The sequence below is a fragment of the Ambystoma mexicanum genome, chromosome 1q (genome assembly GCF_040938575.1).
Source record: "Ambystoma mexicanum isolate Mex_15411 chromosome 1q, UKY_AmexF1_1, whole genome shotgun sequence".
Classification (NCBI taxonomy): domain Eukaryota; kingdom Metazoa; phylum Chordata; class Amphibia; order Caudata; family Ambystomatidae; genus Ambystoma; species Ambystoma mexicanum.
In genome coordinates, this window is record NC_090922.1 from 1,482,459,374 (window position 1) to 1,482,482,270 (window position 22,897).

General features: G+C 43.5%; 1 protein-coding gene across 2 annotated transcripts in view; it reads right to left on the reverse strand.

The window, feature by feature from the left end:
- GPBP1L1 (GC-rich promoter binding protein 1 like 1) overlaps nt 1-17,505 on the reverse strand; it is a 602,443-nt gene extending 584,938 nt beyond the window's left edge. Inside the window, exon 1 of one of the 2 annotated variants that reach the window (XM_069642387.1) lies at nt 17,381-17,505. The gene's annotated coding sequence lies outside the window, so the exon portion shown is untranslated. Of the gene's footprint in view, nt 1-17,260; nt 17,331-17,380 lie in introns of those variants that run through there. The other variant, XM_069642388.1, reaches the window with a different exon arrangement.
- Nucleotides 17,506-22,897: the final 5,392 nt, after the last annotated feature.

Genomic DNA, 22,897 nt, shown 5'->3' on the forward strand with positions numbered 1-22,897 from the left:
TCAGCTCGCTACCACAAAACTGTGTAGTACAGACTTATACCAAAGGTTGGATTTGCTTACAGCTGTAGTCCCAATTGTATGCGGTGGTCCCAGAGGGTACTGCATGCAATTCTGCCTAACACACAGCGCACCCCGAGAGCGTTCTAAAATGTTATGGTTTATAATGGGTTACATCGTCATGTTGGGGGAAGACGATGTGGGTAGTGGACAGGGGAATTGTTGAATCTGTTAATGTTCACACTGACGGGTTGGGTATACAGTTTGGGAGGTAGTGTGTTGAAGTTTTGAAAACAGTGCAAACTACTCCTCGAATATTGTAAATGCTCATGCCCTAGATATGCCCCGACCAGTCGGGCCGCAACTTTACGCACCAGACATGTTGGGTACTAACATTACGTTTATATCCTGGAATATACACAGCCTCAACCACCCTATCAAGTCGCGCGAGGTTGTAGTTTATATAAATAGGCATGCCCCTAGGTGGCAATGTTACAGGAGAGACACGCCCTGGGATCAATTAATGACTCATTTGCTAAAGCATGGGGACCACAAAGGTGGTACAGTAATTATTCGACTCGGTCCCGTGGAGAGCTTACACTTATACATCGGTCTATACCATTTCAAGAGTCCAAACGAAGCAGTGACCCGCAAGGCAGGTATGTTATTCTCTGAGGTGTTCTGGCTGGGGTAACCACAACCCTTATAAACACTTACGGCCCTAACATTGACGACCCGCAGTTTTATAGTCAGTTCCTCGATATCCTGCTCGGGGAACCGCAGTCGCAAATTATCTGGGATGGGGATTTTAACTTGATCCTAGATCACACAGAGGGACTTAGCCACTGCGGCCCAGATGCCATTAACTGTGGTAGGGCATCTGGATTTAACGGATATATGGCGAGCCGGCAACCAGACGACACAACAACACACTTACTATTCCACAGTCCATAGACTCATAGACTTCTGGCTGGTCTCTACTTCACATATGGCAAGTGTAGTAGAGTCTAACCACCCCCTGCACCATTTCAGATCACTCTCCCATTATTCTGAGCTTTGAATGGAACGCACGACCCATCTCGCGACCATTATGGCGCATGCCCCCATTGTGCCTCACAGACCCAGTTTTCCTTGGGGGACTGCACAGCGGCACGGTCAAATTCTTCATCAGGAATGAGGGGTCGGTACAACTCCACAGCACAGTATGGGAGACTACAAAGTGTGGATTAGAGGAGAAATCGTTTAGGCAGCCTCTTGGACACCAAGAGCCATCAGCGGGGGAAATAGATTAAGTAGAAGCCGATGTCAAAAAACTGGAAAATTAATACAGAAGCACTCAGGACCGTGCTCTACTTGGGTGCATTAAAGGAAACCTACTAAAGTTTAGGGAACTAGCAGACAGAGAAGCCCAATTACTGCATCATCCTATACGGCCAGGCAATATGGCGAGGCCGACAGAGCGGGACGCCAGCTGGCAAACGCGGTCAAGAGCGAGATCGGCTCCCAACAAATCACAGGGATCCTTGACATCACTGGCACCACCCTAAACACTCCTGAAGAGGTGAACTCTGAATTCTATAGATTCTACAAATCCCAATACAATAACATACAATTGCACAACAGAACTCATACCTAGATGAAATACTGCTCGTGGTGATATCGGACGAAGCCCGTATGGACATTAACTTGCCACTGATGAGATCATCAAAGCCATTAAAATCACTCCCCTCTGGTATGGCACTGGGCACAGACAGCCTGGGGAATCGAACTCTACAAGGAACTGAGCACCACCCTTGCTCCCCAATTGTTGCGAATATGTGCAGAAGCACTGCATACTGGCAGACTACCTCCGTCAATGTCAGAAGCAGCAATCACAGTCCTACTGAAGCCTAATAGACCGGCCTCAGATATGAGCTCGTACAGGCCACTGTCCCCAATTAATTCAGACACAAAAATGTTCGCCAAATTATTAGCCATCAGGTTACTTCCACACTAGTGCATCCTGACCAATCAGGATTTATCCCCGAGCGGACAACGGCCTTAAACCTATGTAGGCTATTTGGCATCATTGCACAACTCAACCCTAAGGCACAGGCGGCCTTCCCTGGATGCCAAGAAGGCTTTCGACTCAGTCTCCTGGCAATTTCTTTTCTCAGTGCTGCGCCATATGGGCCTGGGCGAGTTATTCATCTAGTTTGTCCGCCTTCTATACACTTCCCCGGCGGCCAGGGTTCGGACTTGGTCCACTCTGTCCCCTACGTTTTTGCTGGAGCAAAGCACAAGAGAGGGATGCCCATTATCCCAGTTATTGTTCACCCTTACTATTGAACCATTGGCCTAATGGAGACCACCCACTACAAATGTTGGACCGATTCAGGAAGAGGCCCGCAAATTTGCTATATATCCAGGATACTGCATCAACACGACCAAGTCGCAACTATTTCCCTTATATGAGTCCACCCACCCCCCCCCCCATAATCTTGAAGGATTTCACTGGGCCCAAAACAAAATGAAGCATCTAGGCATAGTGGTCACGTGCCATATTCACTCATTACTACTTGAAAACCGCGGAAACTAAATGCATACACTTAAGCAGGCAAACTGAACCTATGCGCTAGGGATCTATGAGATTACTGCGACGCTCACAATTGCAACGGCCGAAATTACCGACTTTTTTAAAACCCCTTTACACCACAAATATATATGGGTTGGGGGAGAGACCCCCCCCCCCCACAACCCCCATAATATTATATACCCCCATATATATTTATGTGGGGGCTAAAAAAAAAAAACACCATTTTCACCCGTCATAATTGTGAAGGCAACATTTTGGTATAATTTCTGGGCTAGGCTTCCAATTTCACTATATGGTAGACTGTCCCTTCTTAAGATGGTCACAGTTCCGAAAAGATTATTACTTTACCAACATCCCTGTATGGCCAGAGAGCACATTTTTTGACAATCTGCTTTTGTCGTTAGCTTCACATGGGGCACGAGCACACCACGAATGAGGTGGGAAAACATGACCAGACCGTTCCATCAGGGAGGGCTCCAAGCCCCAGACTTTGTGCCTGTGCTACCTCATAATATAGCTCACTTTGCTTGGCATTGGTACCCCTCTCAGAATCAACCATTACACACAGGCCTGGAAAAACAGAGCGCATCCCCTTCAGACTTGCGCATGATTGTACTTGGCAACCGACACACTGACGCATGCACTTTTGATCCGGTTCGTACGACGGTCAATGCCTGGACTAGAATATTTAAGCGACTGAAAGTTTAGGGTACCTTACACAGGAGTAATCCCCTTATGGAACTGCCTAGGGCCACAACCTATGACAAAACTATACAGAAAATGTGAGACCCATATTCTTTAATGACGATACATGACTTCTTCCCAGGGGGAACGTTTGTCACACACAGCTTTCACTGAGAAATTAGGCACTAGCGCCATCAAAACATTACAGAATTAGAGCGGCCTTTAGGGGGCACTGGCCATCGTTCCCAAAGGAACCCGAGGTGTGTGAAGTGGTGGTAACAGGAGGGTACCCCAGGGGCTTAGTATCCAAGTTATACAAAAAAATACCAAGAAGCACTGACACAAACCATGAATGTCAAAGAGATGGAGGTTGATACAGTGGACTCGCTGGTGCCACCTGACAAAGGAGGTGTCCCTTAATACTAGACACAGACTCATGCAATTCAAGGTTCTTAATAGGCTACATTACACCACTGCAGGAATTGCTAGGTTTGCCCAAATGTCATCTAGTGCAATGCGGAGGTAGCCGACACGTATCATATGTACTGGGACTGTCCTAGGGTGCCCAATTTTGGCTGGAGGTAGCAGATGTCCTGCATACATGTACTGGTGTCCCACTGCATCTGCAAATGCCGAAAAATGCCGAAAGACTTGTTTGGTGACATCGGAAAGATTGCGATAAAACTCTTGATGCCTCAAATCTGAGCTGCCCACTGGCCAAAAAAATGCATTCTACTGCGATGGAAATCTAGAGAAGACCCAGACATTAAAATGTGGATACAAGAAATGATCTATGCCAATGAATGTGAGGAGGCCTATGTGACGCCATGCTGCAGAGCAAAGAATATCTGGGCACCATTCCGTTAATATTTAACTGCGCAGAACACAGTTTAAAACAACATAAATGCGATCTAGATGTTTGTATCATCATGATGTATGGGGCGCCCACATATTCGTATAAAGTATTTCTTCGATTGATGTATATACCGCAACTCCATTTTGGACTGTATCTTGAGGATGTGCGTTTGTCACTGCATTGAAAACTAAAGTTAAAAAAATAATAATGGAATGAGTTGTAATCTGGACCCCCGGGTGATGTAGTCTCGTTGAGAGGGAGGCCGCTCCGCCTCAAACCCAGTGATCTTTTTGCCTACCTGCTGAGGGACTCAGTAGTGTATATATATATATATATATAATCCAAAGTCTCCACTGCATAGAGTCAAAATGAACAAGCCAGACTCACGTCGTAATAAATTACGAACTTTTATTATAAGAAAATATATTTGTCAAACGGTTGGATAGCAACAAAAACAGAGGCAGGACGCAATGGGGCATATCCCACTGCACACAGCGAGTTTCACGCTCCACTCGCCGCTTGTTTGCGTGTGAATATATATATATATATATATATATATATATATATATATATATATATATATATATATATATATATATATATATATATATATATACACACGCAACTCGTGTGAATAAAGGGCCTATAACGAGCCATTTGTTTTATGATCTTGCGTAGTTCATGCATGTTTTTTTTTTGTTCGTCTCGAGCCCAATAACTCACTTTTGCTAAAGGGGCAGGGGAGGCGTAAGTGTAAGTGCTCCCCCACCCCCACATGGCCAAACAGACGCAAAACAAATGGGCAAAAGTTAAAGTTTGACTCTCCTGTAGAAGTTCGATTTGCAGTGCGCTGTGTACTCCCTCCTGGTTCTCCAGCGGTAGCTTCAGCATTTAGTGCACGATGCCCGACAACCACGAGCTTGCTTTAGCTCCCGTTTATTAAATCTTAATTACGAATCCTGGCGCGCAAGTCGAACCTACAAAACACAGCCTGCATTTCATGCCAGCCTACCACACCCTCTGCCCAGGCTTAAACGTGTCCTTGGAGAAAGTGTCCCAAGTCGAGTCTCTACTGGAGTGCCTCACCTGGACCAACCCCCCCCCCCACCTCGCCCACCCACCAGAGTCTCCCTGCCCGCTCAACTGCATATCACCTGGTCCACCGCCAGGTCCTAGAAATTATTTATTTCCAAGCAGACATGCACGTAATTTCTTTTTGAGGGAAGCATGAATTGTGCAATGTGTCAGCACCCCAGATGACAGCTCGGGTGCCGATAGCAATAAACACGGATTCAGTGTGCACGCAGTACTGGAAAGCTGCAATTGGGCACATCTGGCTTGGGCTTGAGGGGTGTTACTGTCCCTGCCCTCCCTAGAAAGTGGAATTTAACGCTATATTGACAACAATGACAGGCAAGGGCCACCTTTTCTACCTGAAGTTGACAACTACCCTGCCTGCTACACCACTTTGCTACATAATTCGTCTCCAGTTAGGACATGGATAACGTTTGATGCATGCAACTTATGAACTCTACTTACACAGCAAATGAGGGTCAAGCATACAGTATACAAGACACCGCCGTGCGCAGCACCAACCGCACAGAGCCTTTCACAAAAATTTTCCAAAGTCTTTTTCATATCTAGTTTTGTCCATTCATGCAGAAACCTTTACATTACTCGTCTCACTAAAGTCTTACTTCAGAGGAATCAAAAAAATGCTGTATTGTATCTTGGGTACAAATAACTACTACTGACATTAAGAAAATGAAAATAAAAAATAATAAGAGAAGGATGGTAAACTTTAATTAGCAATCACTGCTAATCAATTTTTCCAATATATGCCTTGCAAATATGACCTGACCAACTCAAAAATGGGGGTTCAAGACCCACCTTCGTAAATCAATTTACCATGCATAGAAATTAAACTGCCATATCTGCTCACTAAAACTGAGCCCCTTTGTAAAGTGACAATCCCTAAAAGGTAAAGCGGCCACATCTGTGCCACTAGATCTAGACAGCCTCAATGCTCTTGATAAAAACGTCAAATATCCACCTCACACTCCAATGTTATCCCAGGACATGCTATAGTTATTTGTATCATCTTATTGTAACTGGTATACAAAACCTCCTTTTTACATTTACAAAAGACGAAAAACAAAAAACAAGAAAATATATATTTACCATCACAATACATATACAACATTTACTACTTTCCCCTTCATTTATGATATACAAGTATTTCACAAACAAAAAGAGTTCACATATCTCAGAGTGGAAATTGTAAAACCACAATTAGTGTGCCCATTTATTTCAGAAACATCACAAATGGGAATACTATCTAATTTTTCAAAATAGTTCTCTATAACCTGCAGGCTGGTTTTACCAAAACCTGGATGCTGCGCTGCAGGTAAACATTTCCTCCAAGCATCTGCTTCCCCAGCCTTTTCCAATGCATGCGACTCCCCTGCAACTCCCTTTCTTTCATGCGCCCTGTTCTTCCCACGTCCCATCTAGTGTTCTGCAGGGGACATCCTGGTATCTGTCCCACCACCTGTTACACACACACACCCCCCCCCTTTAATCAACCTTCTTGCCTCACCAGCAAAAGCTCCCTGGTCCAGCAACGTCTGTGCATGCGTAGTTCCCAGGCAGGCTGCTGTTCGGTGAAAGCTGCATGTCTGGCAATGTGTTTGGCTGGCACTGGGTAATATCTTCTAAATAAGTCATTACAATCAAGCAAGCCATTTTCCTAACTTGTAACCAGCCCTCCAGATAAGGTGCGTATCAGATCTTGTTGCGCACAGAGCTCTTGTCAGTACAGCCCTTTTAATTCTTCATTGCGTACAACTTACACAGGCTATTGATAACAGCACCCTCAAAAATCATGGAGCTCACTGGTGACAGCCAGGCTACCAGAAGTTTGCAAATCCACTCTTTTCTTTAGCAATCTACACAGTTTCTTGAAAGAAGCATCTGGAATGAGTCCTGATCTGTTTCATTTTGTTAACACTATGTTAATGTTTCTACCAAGATACTTTGAGTAATCTAAAAGGGAATTTGTGTTTTGTTCAACTGCCTGCATTTTGTAGGCTAGTGTTATTAAAGCATCGTGAATCATGAACATACTTTTCACTTTGCTTTAGGACACAGGTAGTATTGTGTAAAATTAAAATTGTCTTAAACAAGGGCTGCATTTCTGTTTAATTGGCTTTAATAGAGGCAACGCAGTTGCAGCAGCATGAACATTTCATACTTTTTCTTTTCATTACAGATGCACACCAATTGCATAGCTAGGCATGTGGTCTGAACTTCTTTCTAACCATCCACCGCAAGCAAGTATAATGGACACAGGTAGAAGCAGTACTGTAAATATTTATTTTCAGTGGCACAGATTGTACCTGTACCTCTCAACAGAACGGCTATATATTTCAGGCAAATTAGCCTAATTTATCAACAAAGATCCTACATCGTGCGCATGTCATGGCACAATGCCAAATATTCACAGCAGGGCTGATTGTATCTCATGCACACATTTCTAGCAGGACTGCTATGTTTTGGGACAGTGTCTGAATTTCTTAACAAAGCTACTGTTAAGAAAGCACGAACATGTGTGGTCTTTTTGTGCAGCGAGCTAGAGAACAGAACCTGTGTATTGAGACTTCCTGCCCTGGCACGTAGAGTGCATGTTCCCAAGCATTCGGTCCGAGCTCGTAATCTAAAGAATATCACCACCTCCATTTTGGTCGACTACATGCACACTTTGATGACCTTAACTAATGATACTGATGACCCTGAAACGCTTATAGATAGTTACAATAGGGAAACTACTGAAATGCTTGACACATTTGCCCCCTTAAAAAGGTGAATTAGTTAGAGACTTACCCAACCGCCATAGATGGTTTTCCCCCGCCCTGGCCGAACTCAGAGCCAGTAAGAGGCAGACCGAACACATCTGGCGGAAAGATAGCTCTATCACCAACTGGTCTGATTGGAAATGTAAAGAGAAGAAATACAAATCTGAAATTATTGAGGCTAAGAAAATTAACTCAGCTGGAGACCAGACAAAGGAATTATTCCGCCTTTTCAGATCGTGGTAAAACCCCACTGCTTGTAGTCCCCCCCATAAAACCCACAGCCGAAGATTGTGATCGGGTACAGAAAGCTTTTTCAGACAAATTATTAAAAGCGCAAGACAAAATTAAGCAAGAAGCATTGACATTCCCTTTGCCTATTGTAAAACCCTTGTCAATGCCTATGGAGGAATTGTATTCAGGTATCAATCCGACAAAACACTCAGCCGGACTGTATACCCAAGATTGCCACCTCACCCAGTTTAGCAACAACGATTACCTTTAGGGAATCTACTGTTGAAATTACTAATATTCTTAAAATGATGCATCCTACTAACTGCCCTGGTGAGCTGCTTCCTTCTAAACTCTAAACTGTTTGCCCCTTTTCTTTGCAGATTTGCTAATGCTTTGTTCCGGTTAGGGGTTATCCCCCAGTCGATTAAGAATGTTGCAGTCTCCCCCCTATTAAAGAAAGCAGGATTAGATCCTACCGATCCAGCTAATCTTAGACCGATTACCAATACCTTATTCTTTCTTAGACTTGTAGACAAGGTAGCAACCATCCAACTACAGGCTTATGTACAGATGGCTGGTATACTACACGTCAAACAATCGGGTTTTAGAAGCCATCATGATACTGAGAGTGCTCTCTTGGATCTACAGACCTTCATGCTGTCTAAACTGGAGGAAAATAAGTCGGGCTGCTGATGCTGTTGGATTTATCAGCAGCCTTCGACTTGCTTGATCATAAAATTCTACTGACAGAATGAAGACTGTCCAGGGCCTCTCTGTCAATGCCATAGCTTGGTTAGGATCATTCTTGGAGGGCCGACGGTCACAGGTGTACTGGGGGGGATAGTGTTCTAAATCACAACTTAGTGTACCCCAGGGAGCATGTTTTTCTCCACTATTGTTTAATATTTACATTCTCCCTCTCTATAGTGAATTAGAGTCTTTTCAGATTTTCTTTTGTAACTACGCTGATGACTTTCAATTGGTTCTCGATATCACTGGTGATTACGATGCTGACCAACAACAGTGAATATGGTTTACCTACCGATAAAGCAGTGGATGTCCACAAATTGACTCTGCTTGAATGCCTTAAAGACGGAACTGATGCTATTTGGCCCCAGTCAGGCACTAACCCAATTGGACCAAGAGTATGCAAGTTTCAGGATAGACGGCAGTTCTATTAAGGTTGTGCAGAAAGTTAAAACTCTGGGCACCTTCATGGAAAATAGCCTAGACTGTGAAGTTCATGTCACAGCCATCACTAAGAGCACAAATTATCATCTTAAAGTGCTCAGGCAGGTCGTCCCACTTATTTCAGTTGAAAATCGCACCACACTTGTAAGAGCCATTATTTTGCCACGTGTAGACTACGGCAATGCGCTCCTAGGTGAGGCAAGCAAAGCTAATATCCAAGAATTACAAAAAGTCCAGTATAAAGCCATCCGCATCATCTTCCAGATGAAACATTCAGAACCTACTACGGCAGCTAGGAAAAAACTACACTGGCTTCCTGTGGAAACCAGAATCCAGTTTAAACTCCTAACTATCTGCCATAAATGCATTTTTGGGAAGGCTCCAATTTATCTGAAGGACGCTGTTAGTATTTATCAGCCCAAGAGAAACCTTAGGTCAGCTGAAGACTTATTATTAGGACAACATCGAGTGAAACAATATCTTGGGCTCGGCAGGGCCTTTTCCACTCAAGGAGCGAATGCGTTACCGGCCTCCTTGCGTAAGACGAAGGTTCTACTTGCGTTCTGGAAACAACTGAAAACATATCTCTTTAATTAGTATGTATTCCCCGAGTAGCTCGGTCACTATACCCGTCTCTCGGCACCTGGCTGCCTACGAGCTTTGGTGCGGTACAAGCATAAATAACTTAACAAAAACAGTGTCTAAGCTCTTCCCACCAACCCCCGACAGTGTGAGAAGATTGCATTGCCTTCATATACTTCAATCGCTTCTATTCAGTCTCCCGCTTTTCAAAACTTCTGCTTCTCCCATGCCCGATTACCGAGTCCCACTGCCAAAAATCTAGCACATTTCAAATCCTCATTATGAATCTCCTGCCTAATGTAGGATAGTACAAACAGGCTTGGACCTTTTGACAAGCCATTTATGTCAGGCGACCCACACATGGAACTGCTAGTGCCCTAACCCTACGTGCCTTTCAGTGTCAACAGCATGTTGTGAAAGGCAGCTCAGTGGGTTAATAACCCTGCTGCAGAGATTGTGTAACCTGTTAGTTCAAATCCGGTTAATAGGTAAGTTAATGAGTCTGCATTAGAGATATGCATTTAAGATGCAGGCAACATTCAACTGTAACACGGATGACAACTTTCGACTTATCAAAAGTACTACTAAATGTTCAGTGCTTCAGAACACATTTCATCTGGGATGCTCTACTTGTTGTGGCTCATAACTCGTCAGGGCTGCTGTACCTATGATTGCTCAGAACACAACTCTTCATGGCTGCTATGCTTTCAATGGCTCAGAACACACATCTAACATGGGCTCTTGTAACGGCATACAATGTTGGTAACGCATCTGCATTAAAGCAAGTGCTCGTTCTGGTCAGACAAACCTCTAACTCTATAATTCCCAGCCTAATGGCCAAAAGAAGGTTTGAGCACCTCCAAAAAGGAGCACCCAATGGTAACGCTGCACTTGATTTTTAAATAGAAATGGCATTTTCAGCTTTTTGGATATTTATTGGTCCTATGTGAAAAGGCAAACAGAAACACAGAAGAGGAAGAGAACCTCTGAACCTAAGCAACACAGAAGAACAAAGGTGTGGCGTGGAGGCTGTTGGGTGGGGAGGGGCAAAGGGACAGTGAACATACTAGACAATCCAAAACAGGAATTCGAGCAATAGTAAGAGAGCAATGGGCTACATGATAGGGCAACACAAAGTGAGAAGGGAAACAGAGTTAATTGGACAAACACACAATAGCAGTAAGGGATCACAGCAAAAAGACAATTGAAGACAGTAAAATAAAACAGATCAAAAGCAGGTGCAGAGAGATGGAAATAGAAAAGCAAGAGAAGGGTAGGCCAATAACATAAGTGACAGTGCAAGAAAGATAATCAAAAGAAGTAGCAACCACAACTGAGAAAATGAAAAAAACATATAGCCAGAGTAATGACATGAGAGAAAGAGTTCCATCAACCAATAAAATGAGATATAGGAGGGAAAAGGCAACAATAGAATGTAGAGATGGGCGAGGCAGAGTGACAAAGAAACAGACCGCAAAAAGTGGCTTTGCGTCACAAAGTGAGAGACAGGTGAAAAAGTAGCAAATGGAAGGAGAGATCGAGCAAAAACATGGAGTGGCTGTCAAGCAGGCAGTAACTGTAGGCCCAGGAGGCAGAGCAGTGATGCTGGTAGAGTGAGGGACTTGATTTGTTAATCACGCGATGTAACTAGCTGCATTTGTAGTAATGGTTAACAGAGTTTATGCCCCAGCATTATGAAGATGAAGCTGGGTAGTATGCATCTACAAGGTTCTTGTGTTATGAAAATATTTGCCACAGGTGCAATACATTATTTTAAACCACTTTGAAATACAGCTGTTTTGTCACCTATTTTTCGAACGTTTTACTTTTACGCACAAATTGGATAGTTTTCAGGCACTTTTTACTCTTGCGAAGAAGGAAAATCATTTTTACTCTTCTAAAAAAAATGGGAGTAAAATACTCACTCCAAATTCCTATCTGGAGCACTTAATCATAGGTATGATAAAATACCAAATGAGTGTGCTTACCCACAGAGAAAAGGTGTCTAGGCTGCATCAAAACACAGAGACACTCATACCTCAAGCTTCGGACTGTTAATGACAAGTCAAAAAACAACTGGGCTGCCACTAAATCTGCATATCAACAAATAAATTTGATTGGACCGTTTTATCTGTAAACATGATACTATGTTTTATTTTCTCAAACTACTATAACTTACCAATTAATTTGTGCAAACCACAAACGTTGTTTTATAGGGTGAGCATGTGTACAAAACCCAAAAGTGCATTAAACCACCAATCAAAAAAACGTGAGGCAAACACCCAGCAGTGTTTTTTAACATGTCATGTTCTTAACTTGCCCGAGAGTTGAATATCATGACCCAGGAGCTAATATAGCCCAGCCTCATGAATGTTGTACCAGTGGCATGTACCCAAAAATGCCTGTGTTGACCCCACTTTCAATTGTTGTGATTTCTCTTGCCAATTTGATGTGTGTCTTAATATTTTACCATCTCTTTGTATTGCTTTCCCTTTGAAGTCCTTCACATTTTTATGTCCGTTTGTCCAGCGTGCTGCTACTTCTCATTTACTCGTTACCCATCTATACTACTACATCCCAACTCTGCCATTAAATCGGTTAATTTCTGCTGCAACCTTTCTGCAATGAGACTTTGTATTCTGCTCGAGCAGGTAGGAGTAAGCAAAGTATAAAAACAGATATAATTTGCAAATGAAAAGCAACTATAAAACGTGTGTCCAGTGCCTATGACCATTAATGCTTTATGTTTGCGCCTAATGCACCTTTTAGGCAAATTTCAAGAAATATAGTTAATGCACTATAACAGACATACTTCCACCTCACTAGGCTTTCTGGAGGCTTACTTTTTTTAAATATAAATAAGAGTTTACAATATAGAGCAGACCTATATTTTGCATACATGCCAACAATATGCATCTCATTCCATGAGACGCTACTCCAGTTCTGGTTTCAAACTGACATTTTAGGACTTTTATTCCTGGATTAATAATGGGGATACATGACTACGTCCCAGAACGCAAACTTAAAATCAGGACTTGACTAACATCTCCCGAAGAGAATGCATAATGTTGGCAAGTATGGTTAAAGAATCTATGCTGAGAAGTGTTCTGCCATGTGCTTGCGAGAAAGTCATTGGCTCTCACCAACACAGAGCAGTACAGAGATCAGCACAGAGGATTTAAGCACTGCTAAGGACAGTGCCGCTTTATACCACGTTCACCAGTTCAATACATTTCTGCATGAGAATCCGATGTTAATTCCTTTCCATATTGTTTTGCGTCAATTCCTATGCATTATAAAAATAAGCCTTAAAACAATAACAGCGTAAAAAACGTGTCTGGTATGTAGTGCACTTTAAATATAGTGCATTCTTGGTGAGGGACTGTTTGTGATGGCACCTGCTGCAGTACCTACGCGCCCCGTTAAATTAAAAGGGTTTGTCCATGAAAGTTGAGGTGATGTTAAAGATCTTGCGTCGCACCAGGTTTTGTCACTCCGTTTGTGACAATATATAATGGTTGTGTTGAGCTATCCCTTGATAGTGCGCTGAAAAATAATGGAATGGCAAGTAGTGATGATTAATAAATTGCTTTTATTTTTGTGATGTTAGAGCCTTTGAGTGTCACACTCCTACATACGGAGGACTTCTTTGTACCAGGAGGGATTCATCCCTGTGAACTTCAGCACCTTTATGCATTATGCAGTGACTGATGAGCTATCTATATAGCCTGGATTCGATAAAGGCAGCTCTGACGAAACACGTGTCATCCACAAAGGCTCCAACATCACAAAAATAAATTCCTTTTATTAATCATCACTACTTGCCATTCCATTATTTTTCGGCGCACTATCAAGGGATAGCTAAACACAACCATTTTACACTTTAAATATAGAATTATTAAATAAAGTTACAACGCACAACCAAAAGAAATACCTTGCAAGTCATTAATCAGTTCAGAAAAATAACACATTGACGCAATAGACCAGGCAGAGGTCTGCAAGTTTCGGACTATAACTCCCATGATCCCTCAACATACTAGCAAGGCTGATGGAGCTTAGTGCAAAACGAAGTGTTTGGGCACGCAATAAAATGAATTCCCAACTTGGTCTGGGTTGTCTTTTACATGCACCTCCAACCTTGGCTCTTCAGATGCTTTGCAAAACACCTGGAGAACCAAGGTTGCAGACCCATGCAATAGACAATCCACATCAAGCTGGGATTTCATTACATGACGTGACCAACGTTTTCATCAGGTCAAACGCAGTGTAGCTCAGTCTCAGTTTCAAAAGCACTCTCCAGGCTTGTAAGTAATCAATACAAACAACAAAAATAAAACTTAAATACAAACTAAAAAATTGGCTTGACTTCACAAAAATCACACGTATATACCATGCCATTCAAGGTTAAATAAGTGTGATCATAAAGTCGACCAATTCAATTAGTAAAACTGAATTTATGGGTACAAAAACTTGATAGAGATGCACATTTTCAGAACAATCTCTTAAACAACCCGTTAGAATTAAGGCTCCCAGTTTTATAGTATTATTTTTTCTGCCATTTCCATCTGTATTTATCCATTTATGTGTTGTCCTTTTTTCCTGTATTTATCCACAATTATTTTTTGTCATAAAAAGATATTTGCAACCATTATTTTCCTGCATTTATTATATTCTAATTATAAAAATATAACATGCAGCCATATCGGAAAGAAATGCTAGCTCCATATTTTCCATAACAAATGGTTGCTCATGTGACCGACTGCCTTAAGATATATATTCTCAATTTCACTGGGCCTAGTAAGACCGTTGTTTTTGTTTCTCCCCTGTTCCCCTCTCTTCGCCTGGTCTGGCACAAGCACATATAAATAAAATATATCATATGCTGTCAGCAATTTGAATCAGTTTAATGCATTTTTCTGCAGCATTTACATCCTCCGTGCAATTTGCAATGCGATTGGCCTGGGATGTGCGAGTGACGTCATAGAGAACCAGACACAAAGACCTGTTTTCCTATTTTTATTAATACAGACCGATAGCAGATTGATTTCCATCTGTATTTAGGTGTAAATACCTGTTAGAACAGAAAACTGGAAACCTTCTTTACAATTAGTGGTAAATAAAGAGGGCTTCAAGAAGAAAAATAATGCTTAGTTATCAGTGAAAAGTGATACAAAAATGGGACATAAATTGAGTTTGAAAAATTTAAATGGATCCAAGGGCACTGACCGTACTTACTATGCGATTGTACTTTGGGCACTCAAAAACCACCATAACTTTAACAGGTGGAATATGTTATGAAACCGCACGGGAAGGTTAAGCAGAAATACAATTAACAGAATCGGCTCAAATGGGAAGGTTATTTTGAAAACACTCGGCCAATGGTACGCATCACTAGCGCTTCTGTAACTGCACAATGAAGCACAACAAGGGAGGAAAACGGGCCCAAGAACAAGCAGGTGCTCCATATAGTACTAGAGTAAATAAACTAGAGGCTCATAAATAAATCTATCATGTTATGACGAGCCTACGGTTTCAAGGGTCAGAAGGTGAACGTTAGGAAGCGGAGAACCTATTCACAAGGACTAGCAATAAATACATCGTAGCCAGTGCAAATTCGCCACAGCGACAGATCGACGGCAAGACTGCGGATTCGTATATAACGTTTATAATCTGAGCTGAAAACATTCAACACAAAATAAGCTATTAGCGAAATGTCAACTAAAAAGGGCACCACACTGTTACTGGGCATTACATAGCTTTCCACTCAAAGCATTAAATTAAGATTATTGTATTGGACTGTGGGGCATGTGAGCGGCAAGCAGGCGAAGAATGGGAGCGGACAACATAACAATCGCCCCTCACCCGGTGTGCCATCTCTCCCAATTGCTGTGCTACTGATCACCATAAAACCGACTTGTGATGCCGTCATTCTCCTCCCTTCACATACATCATTCTGTTGCCGCATGCTTTGGGCTCTTATTGTGGAGGAGCCAGGAGCAGAGGAAAGGTTCCCATAGACTTCTTGAACACGAAGGTCTGCACATCACGCAATGCAGTGTGATTGGAGGGGTGTGTAAAGTACTCGATGGAGAACTATTATTTGTTTTAAATGTGACCCCCCACAGAATCACGCGACGACTATACGGTCTTGTGCCACCACTAACGTTGCAACTTGCAACTCCGGCTGCATACCAATCACGTTATTTTTAGAAAATACATAGCATCATTTTTTACCTAGTAGTTTACAAGTATTCACCTCCTGTATAGTGTCTCTTTCTCAAGAAACATTATACAAGACTTTATCCCATTAGTACGATTTAACAGCAATGACAGGTGAACAATACCATCAATTCCAATAGGTGCAATGACAATTCGCCGATGAACCACGACCACGTGGGTTGGGCTGAATGAGACCAGGGGGGGGGGGTGGAATGTCAATAAGCTCACACGTCGCATGGCGACTGGCCGTCAAGTTCTTCCTTCGCTAAAAAATAACCTCGTGAAGTGCGTCTAGACAAAAGGATCAAACAAGAACAGGGTTCATGCTACACGTGGAGAGGTCCATCCGCGCCAAGACTGATCATACGATCACCCGCTGCTGCCAAGTCACCCAACCCGGAAAAATAATAACACCACAGCTACATGAGCGTCAGCTCATCAAATAACTCGTGCCCAACTCCCCACCAAGGTTGCGGCGAGGGCTCTTGGACTGTGTGGGGCACCTAATGTGGCACTGAAATGCACTGAGTGCATAAGGTTGTGGAACAAGACGACCCAAAAAGTGTCAAATGTTGTTACCCCATAACCTGATCACCAAACACCTTTTACCAACGTGTGGCCGGAGTACCCACGCTCTTTGTTTCCGTACCACGCACATATGCAGCCTTTATGCAAGTGTAAGTTCCCATACACAGGCATGCTTGCCGCGCAGACTCCCAGCTCTTTAAAGTGCTCCCTGACAAAGCACAGCACGCGGTCCCGCCCCCCTCGCCACTTCCACATTACGATCCGGTACCCCCTCGCCTCCCTCCTGTTCTCCAGGGTCTGGCAACATCCCACCTGGGTTTGTACTCGTTTTGCCCCAGAGTGCAAAAGCCCAATGTGCCAAAGCGACCCCACTAACAGGCGCCTATTAAACTATTTCCTACCCAGTACCTGCTTGCGCAAACTTAGTACTCCCCCACCCTCACACCAGCTACTCCTCATTCCGTTTATCTGGAGGCAGCACCATGCACTCGGCCAACCACTCCCGCCCCCCTGGTGCACACTTCGGCCCCCCCCTGCACTGACCACTTTGTCATGCCTGCTGCAAGCTGTTGCATGCTCAGCAGCCCTCCCTTGGAGTCTCCGCCCCCTCGCTCACAGCTCCAGTGCATACTCCGCCCCCCCTCCACTAGCCCCCGGACTCACCTCTCCGGTGCATACTCCGCCCCCTTCCACTCCGTGCGACTTAAGATGGCGGCGTACTATTCTCCTCCGGTTCCCTCCACTTCCCGCGAGACGAAGCTGCGCACACCGCGCGCGCGACGCTGCTCCTGGCGCGATGACGTCAGGGAGCCCTTACTATGCGCCCCACACACACGCTTTCCTTACCCTACAATGTGCGCTGTCACCGGGCTGCGCACGCGCGAGTCCTCGGATCTTCGGCGCGCGGACAACGACCGTGTTGAAGATAAACATACCCCTATCCAATTACACGGGGGGCGTGGCCTGAGCTACAGGGCTGTTTACATCTGAGGCGACCAAAGCTCTGAGGCTCGACACCGCCGCCGAGCTGGTCTCTCCTTAGAGCCTCGTTGAACACACCCCAAGAGAGAGCGGGGCGGCCCAGATGATTTATTCCCAATATTGAGTATACACCAGGCAAACCAAGGGTACCCCGAATGTATGCCTAGTCAAGCCGACTGACATATTAGGAGAGCCTATGCATTTAAGGGCAACGCTGAGAGATAAGATCCCCCCCGAGCTAAACAACCCACATGGTGCGTGTTATACCATGTTTGCTAGAGTTCTTGAGAATGGGTATTGCTTCACCTATTTGTAATATCTTCTAACCCAGAGAGTTCCCAAGTTTCCCACCTACCATGCGCGAGAAAGTCACCAAGTCCCGTTTCTTAACTTGTAACCCTGGGAGTCTTTTAGTTTTGTGTTTTCCGTTTTAAATATAGCACTACAAACCCCGAAGTTCCAATGAAAAAGGGTCTGGATGACTTTCCCACGCTGGGAGTAGGGAACTAGAAAGCTCTGTTATCCACACAGCTTCTGAAACATTATTGATTTGAGCAACAGTGTCAGTTACATGCTTAAGATATGACAGATTTTCAATAAATTCGTAATAGAAAATCATGATTCAGTAAAAGACATTATGCTCATCTCAACTCTTTACTCCTCAAGCAGCCAAACACCAATTAACATACCTTTCAAAATAAACTGTTTAAGAACTACAACTTCCGTGAAAATAAGTGCGTTTGAAGTTCGCAAAAAAGTTGGTTTAACTTTCCACGTGATCCCAAACCGTCCAACCTCTTCTCATAGTCCCATATAACAACCTCTGTCCTTGTTCCTCTTTCTTTAGCTGATCGATAACCAAAACTTGCATCCCAAACGGTAAAAGCTTGAACTCGCCATTGCGCGTTTGCCTTTTCCTCATGTTCCCGATGCTGCTTTGGGATCTGTACCTGTCAAGACATAGACTGCACTATTAAACAAACACTATAAACTGGGTGGGCAATCGCAAATAGAAAACATATCAGATCTGAAATAAACTTTTACACAATCAATGATATCACTTTCAGACATATTCTATTCTCGCAATTGAAAGGGTGGGTTGATCCTTAATCATAGAATCGTGACTTTCCATTACGAATGTATTGAAAATCTGTATTCTATGTCAAGACCCGGAGGCTCAGATTGTGCTCGTTTAAAGCTTACTCACCACCGAGTCCATTGGTCGAAAATAATATTTTCTTAAAGTCGACTCGTTTGATCAGTCTGCCGCCTTCAAAAAGTCCTCTAGGCATGCCCCTGTTTTGAATGATGTGGATGCCATGGCACCCCTATTCGAATGTGCCCCATAATGATATACATCAGTGACTGCTTAGCTCATGCACCATTTTACCCATCTTGCAAGTGTGGCTGATGTTAATTCCCTAAAAGCTTTCTTTACCGCTATTAATAGTTGTGACTGCCCTGCAGGCCTAAATTGTGCTGCAATACTTTCATAAACCTTCAGATATCTGACTGGACATAATCTCGGTCTGTCCGGGAAAGCTGCATAATCTATTGTGCTGGTCCCTGTCTTAGTTCCTTTCGCTATATGAAACATCACACCAGTAGGTGAAAAGAACTTCCTGTCCACCTCTAAAGCTTTGAAATCTGAGACCCTCTTGCACGAAATTAAGCAGAGTAAGGTAGCCAGTTTCACTCATAGGGCCTTCCTGGATAGCTCCTCGTTATCCGTCCATGTCTCAAACATTCTCAACACTAAGCTCACGTCCCAAAGATGAGAATATTTCAGAGTTGGTGGCCTCATACTCCTTATCCTTATGGGTCCACCTTCAAAATATTTGTGACCCGCTGAAATAGCCAAGCAATAGGTGTTAATGGTCCGGTATGCTTTACCCAGGGCATCCTGGTTAGGTATAAAGTTCACCATATGTACTACATCCATTTAAACGGGATGTACCTCCCTCTCCATGCACCAATTGCTCCATTTATGCCATGTGCCTCTGTAGGCCTTTTTGGTTCTGAGAGCACAGGATTCTCTGATGAATTCCTGAGCATCTCCCGAAAGATCTGACTTGGCCCAGGATCTCCTGAAATCACCCATGCTACTAAATTCCCTGTCTGAACCAGTGGGTGGCCCTCCCCTGCTGGTTTTAGCACAATATCCTCTCTCTGCCGCAGCAAAATCGAAATGTCGTACAACATCTCCAGAAGGTACGGAAACCAAGCCTGACCACTCCAGTCAGGAGTCATGAGTATCACTCTCGCTCCCCTTCTCCTGACCTGTACAAGCATTTGTGGTATCATGGCGAACAGAGGGAACTCGTATTCTGTTGCCGGTCCCCAGACCTGGAGAAAGGCATCCGTCGCCGAAGCCTCCAGGTCCGTTCTCCAAGTGAAAAATCTTGACAGCTTCCTGTTCATCTTGATGCGAATAGATCGTCTGAGATGGACCTCTCAGACTCATGATTTCCTAAAAGACTGACTCATACAGCTGCCAAAAGCTGGAGTCCTTCAGGTGTCTCAAATTCCATTCTGCTACCTAGTTCTAGACACCCGGCAGATGCTCCGTCGCCACACTGACCTCTCTCTGTAGGCATAAATGCCCAACATTTTTCACTAGCTCTGGTAGCATCTTGGATCTTGTGCAGCCCAGGTAGTTGATGTGGTATTGTACGAAATTACCTAATGCAAAAAGTCCGACCCCCATTTTTCCGCAGATATATATGTGGGGGGGGGTAAAGTTAATAAAAATGTATAGAGGTAAGGTGGGGGGGGGCTGTGGGGAGTCTCCCCCCACATATATATTTGCAGAAAAATGAAAAGAAAAAAAAAGTCTTACTTTTGGTAGTCAGACTTTTGCATTCGGTCATTTCACGCCGATCCAATTGATGTACCTCACAGTGGACAAATATTGAGAAGAATGGAATACCCAGGAGCCAAGTCCTAAAATAAAAGTGGGGGAACTCATCAATAAACGCAATGGAATGTGACATCACCAGAAATTAGCATATCAAGGTGAAATATGCACGTCATTAAATTGTCTTGGCATAACCCACCAAAATTGCATAGGACGAATGGCATTTGCCTTTCATAAAATGAACAAACTGTCATGAACCGTTCTAAGACTTGCCGCATTTGGCCCCGTTATCGCCTAAGGGGACGCTAGGCATCCATCATGTACTTTTCTTCCTCAGCGGTCTAGTCTTCTTGCCGCTCGCGGACGTGGGGCTTCTAAGCCACGCCCTCGTTTGTCCGTGTTGCGTTGCCACCCACTTTGTCAGATTTACTTTCTGGTGCTCCCCTGTGTTGCGCTGCGCTCATCTTCTGGTTTCTCTGATTTCCCCACCCTCTGGCTTATTCTCTCTAGCTCCTTACCTTTTTTCTCTTTGTTATTCTTTTTCGGCTTCGGGCAGATTCCCCCGCTCGATTCCTATCACCGAGCGCATTCTTCCGCTCTGCTCCTCTCTCTTAACGGACTCGGCCGCATGGCCATTCCGTTCCTCCTTGTCCTTTCTGTGTTCATTTTCTGGCTTATCTTTTCTCTCACGCTCCAGTTTTCATCTTTACCTTTCTTCCTCTCGGACTCCGTTTTGGACGCTGCTGCTAGCTCGTTTCCTTACTTCCTGGATGCAGTCTGGGTCTCAGTAGATCTGCATTACAAATCCAACGGAGCCCACTTACCAACCAGAAGTCTTCCACAAAGACGCATTCTTGTTTTTTTTTCAGCCACTCCTGGTTTTTTCCTCATTCTTGTCCCCCTCAGGAGGGGGATAAAAAAGGAGAAGGATTACAGAGCAAGAAGATCCCTGAGTCCTGTGGATCCAGACGACCGCCTATTAGGTGAGGAGGAGGGAAATTGGGAATTTTAGGACCTACAAAGTTCGGATTCTGACACACACACAAAACGAATAGGGGATATTTTCCAAACCAGATGTGGAGCATTTTATTTAATAGTACGAAATGCTCTGTGATAAAGGCTTTGGTGCACTTTTTGGAAGTTATTTTGCCTTGTGAAATCAATTTGCAAAACTAATTCTGAATTGTGAATATTATTTGTAAATACTCAAAGCTATTTTGTCTATTTGAGAAATGAAATGTGTACGTTTTTAGTTTTCTCTTTTTATATTGTTTTTAGTATTTGCTCACTATCTGATTTATTTCCGTCCTCTTTGTTATTGTTATTATTGTCCTGATACTAATGTATTATTCTATCATTGAATGAAATTGGAAAATGCATTTGTTTTATAATTTTGAAAAGTTGATTTAGTCAGCTATATCAAAATAAAAATAAATAAAAATAGGGGATATTTTCTTCTAAAAGTGTTTTTGAAAACTGTTAGGCAGAAACCTGTGCAGTTCCCTTAGGGACCACTGCAAAAGATTTAAGACTACAGGTGTTGGCAGTAAACCCACTTGGTAGCAGTCTGTACCACCCAGATTTACCTGGTAGCTGTGGCTGAGCAGTCAGACTTCCCTCAAGAAGAGTTAGACAGTATGCAAAGTTTACACAATAGGCACTCAGATACAACAATACAAGCAAACACTGACCAGAGCTTTGGTATAAAAGTATATAATTATTTATTTAAAAACACACTGTTGAAAACACTCCAGCACTCTTATTGTAAAATATTCTAAACACAGTTACTATTATAATATATACACCCCTTTTTCCTTATCAGATAAGTCACTGTAAAACACCACTTATTTTCATACAGAGGTGAGCGCTTAACTAGATGGCACTCCAATAAGTTTGTGAGAAAGGGAGGGAAAAAGACAGAATATGGAAAGGTACACCACTCTAAGATTCAGGAACACTGTTAGCAAGGCAGAAGAGCAAAAGTCACTGGTGAACCAAAGTCCAAAGGCTGGGCCCACTCTTAGAGAGAGCAGAGCACAAATGCGCCCAAGATCACACAATTACACTAGGCTTAGAAAGTCTTGCAGAGGGTTCAAAAAGAGTTTAGAGAGGCTTAGGAAAGTTTAGCCAGGGTGTCCCAGGCTAACCCAGGTTCGAAAGCCGGGGGCTAAATCTACCCCGTACAGTCGGTAGCAAGGGAAGCCAGGCGGGACACGGTACCTTAAGTGGGAAGGATCCTCCAGCGGTGGCAGTTGTTCCTGGTAGTGGGTGCAAGTTGCGTCGTCGTCCAGGGGAAGAGAAGATCTCGACTTGGAGGAAAGATGAAGGTCGTTGCACTACCA